The sequence below is a fragment of the Gouania willdenowi genome, unplaced genomic scaffold, assembly GCF_900634775.1.
Source record: "Gouania willdenowi unplaced genomic scaffold, fGouWil2.1 scaffold_332_arrow_ctg1, whole genome shotgun sequence".
In the NCBI taxonomy this organism is placed as follows: domain Eukaryota; kingdom Metazoa; phylum Chordata; class Actinopteri; order Blenniiformes; family Gobiesocidae; genus Gouania; species Gouania willdenowi.
The window spans coordinates 1348944-1352638 of record NW_021145094.1 but is presented as its reverse complement, the minus strand read 5'-3'; the positions used below and the strand labels follow the sequence as shown (position 1 = coordinate 1352638).

At 44.0% G+C, this 3695-nt stretch overlaps 1 pseudogene; it reads left to right on the top strand.

Annotated features, from left to right (window-relative positions):
• Window positions 1-478: 478 nt before the first annotated feature.
• On the top strand, window positions 479-3348 carry LOC114459608 (piggyBac transposable element-derived protein 4-like; annotated as a pseudogene).
• The last annotated feature ends 347 nt before the right edge of the window (window positions 3349-3695 follow it).

Sequence of the window (3695 nt, the reverse complement as noted above, 5' to 3'; positions counted from 1 at the left end):
ACATATTTAATGACCACACACCGTACACCCCCCTACACATTTCTATTACATATAAGATGTTCGGAGCTAATAGAAGTGTGGAAATTGACGTTCTGTGTACCACACGCGTGCGTGCGCGCACACACACACGCACGCACGCACGCACGCACGCACGCACGCACACACACACACACACACACACACACACACACACACACACACACACACACACACACACACACACACACAGCAGGCCTAGACAGGAGGAGGACAGAGTGTAGGGACACAGAACATCAGAGGGTCAAATGTGCGAGAAAATGAGAGCAGACAGTGTTGACAAACAATGTTGCAACCTTGTGTGGGAACTGCTTCTTTTGTGTTTCTGCACCTGCTCTGTCTTGCGGGAACCTTTATTTTCTCACTCTATCTGCTACAAATTGGAGGCGGGACACTATAAATATAGCTTTGCCAGTGTGGTTTCTTATCACAACCAATCAAGATGGCCAAAAGGTACGCTGGGCAGAGGGCCCTGGAATTGATTTTAGAAGAGAGAGAAGTTTTTGATGATGATGATGTAGAGGGAGAGGATTCAGAAGAAGAGGTTTCAGAAGAAGAGGATCACATTTCTGAAAATTTAGAGTCTGACAGTGACTCTGAAGAAGATGATGAGATTGAGCATCAGCCAGTTCCGAAAAAAAGACGAGCCACAGGACCAGGCCGTCAGCAGCCATCCCCAGGCCCAGAACAAGCCAGTCAGCATGGAGCAAGTGAGGAAATATGGATGTCAAAAAATTCTGAAATTGAATGGGCTTCTCGCCCAAGAAAAGAGCCACCCCGCAAGGCTGCCAATGTGATAAGGATGCATCCAGGGCCAACACGGATGGCAGTTACTCACACACAGGACATCAAGTCTTCTTTTGAGCTTTTCATCACAGATTCCATCCAGGAAATTATTCTTGACTGCACTAATTTAGAAGGAAGACGTGTTTTTGGAGAGAGGTGGAAGGAAATGGACCAAACCCAATTACATGCTTACTTTGGAGTTATCATCCTTGCTGGAGTTTTCAGGTCCAAAGGGGAATCCGCAGAATCCCTGTGGGATGCAGAAACTGGCAGAGAAATTTTCCGTGCAACAATGTCTCTTGAAAACCGCTTTGACAACCGAGATGACAGACCAGCTCGACGGCAGAGAGACAAACTAGCTGCCATCAGGACAGTGTGGGACAAGTGGGTGCGCCGCCTCCCCCTGCTGTACAACCCTGGGCCAAATGTCACCATTGATGAACAGCTGATGCCATTTAGGGGCCGCTGCCCCTTTCGGCAGTATATACCATCTAAACCTGCAAAGTATGGTATAAAGATCTGGGCTGCCTGTGATGCCACTTCCTCACATGCTTGGAACTTACAAGTCTACACAGGGAAACCTGATGGAGGAGCCCCAGAGAAAAACCTAGGAATGAGAGTTGTCCTCAACATGTCTCAGGGACTCAGTGGACACAACATCACATGCGACAATTTTTTTTACCTCGCACAAACTGGGACAGGAGCTCCGGAAGAGGAAGCTGACCGTGGTGGGAACAATAAGGAAAAACAGGTCAGAGCTCCCACCTCAACTGCTGACTTCAAAGAACAGGCCTGTCAAGTCTTCCAAGTTTGTTTACACGGCTGACACATCCCTGGTATCCTATGTGTCAAAGAAAGGCAAGAATGTGGTACTCATGAGTACACTGCACGGGGATGGAAGAATCTGTGACCAGGAACATCACAAACCAGAGATCATCATGGATTATAATGCCACAAAAGGAGGGGTCGACAACATGGACAAGCTGGTGACGGCCTACAGCTGCAAACGGAGGACTCTACGCTGGTCACTGGTAATATTCTTTGACATGTTGGACTTCTCAGCGTACAATGCCTTTGTCATTTGGATGGCACTGAACCCAGAATGGAAACGAGTGAAGCTCCAGAAAAGACGGCTCTTTCTTGAGGATCTGGGAAAGGCATTGGTGAGACCACAAATCAAGACAAGAAAACGTATCCCCAGAACCCCAGCCTCTACAGCCATGGTGAGGAGGATTCAGGAGGAGAATGCTGGTGCCCTGTCCACCCAACCTACAGAACCACAATCTGCAGAGCCTGAAGTAAGTGTGTGATGCTGTTGCAGTACATGTCTGGCACTCATGTCTTGTGAGAGAGAGAGAGAGAGAGAGAGAGGTGTTAGTAAAATTCCTGATCTTTTCATTATTCTAGGTTGTGAACACCAGCAACAAGAAGAAGCGGTGCGAAGTGTGCGGACCCAAGATGGACAGGAAAACACAATATACATGCATCAAGTGCAGAAAGTATATCTGCAACACACACACAGTAAAGCTCTGCCCCTCATGTGTTATACAGGCTAGTGGCTAAAGGCCATGTGTTCAATGATGTGTTGTCTTGTTTACTCTGTGTTCATGTGTTGAGCTTGTGTTGTGCACCTGAATGGGTTAAATTTCTAGTTCAAAGAAATAAAAGTCAGTAGTTTTGAAAAACCTTGCTTCACTTGTAAATGTTTTCCACTCATATCTTGATTTTAATTGATTTTCTTTATTATGTTTTAAATAATAAGTTATAAATGTGACCTAACAAAGGTAAAGGGCAAATATTAACCATATATATTGTTTATACTGCTTGTAATTGGGATAAGGTAAACATCTGTTCAGTATTTTAACATAAAAGTGTTTGATTGTGAGGCATTAAAACCCACAAACACTGGCTGAGTAACAACAATATGAACATCACACAAGGGTTAACTTCCTTTTCTGGCTTTTCCAGCCTGTCCAGATGTGGAGTGACTTTCTGTATGATTTAAACCTGACTGGACGACCTCTCCTCACGGCCTGCATGTGTTTTGACTCCTACCTGGCAGTGGACCACCCAGTCTTTAATCACACCCACAGGAGTCCAACTGTTGGCATCCTCGTGGCTGCTGCATTGTGGGCCATCACTTTAGCTAAAGGAACCATTAACACAGTCATAGATGAGCTGAACCACAGTCCCTGGACCATGTTTATGTACGTCATAGCTCTCCCTGTCATCATCATCTGTAACTCCTCAGTACTGTGGACGCTGAGGAAGTCTCACAGTGGAAGGACGGGTCTCCACCCAATGAAGAAGAAGGCTCTGCAGATCATCACCAACAACATGATAGTGACCGTCGTTGTTTACCTTCCTCCTGTGATGGTTTACATCTTTGGTCCTTTGATCTTCAGTGAAGATAAAATGTATGATTGTTATTTAACCATTCCTATTCTGGTCATGCTAACAGCTGGGAGCTCCATCATGTCTCTGCTATACCTGGGCAACATGAGAGGTTTCTGCTCAGGAATCTAACAGGAGATCAGACCTGTTCATAGAATATATGCTTTCTATTAGGGATGGGCTATATTATCAGACCACAGATATTAGCCATAAAGTGTCATATTGGTCTCCATCGGTATTGGTTTATCCACAGAAATAGAAAAAATGTTGTTAAAGACAACAGAATAAAAAAGAAAATGGAAAATATATCAATGATATTAATTTTTCAAAATATTTGAAAAAATAAAACATAAATAAATTAAAAATAATGAATTGATTAATCAATAAGAAAAAAATATTCAAAAACAAACATGACTTTTTCCATTACTGAAGAAATTGGAAACTTAGCGTTGAACAATATTGGATATCAGCAAAAAGCG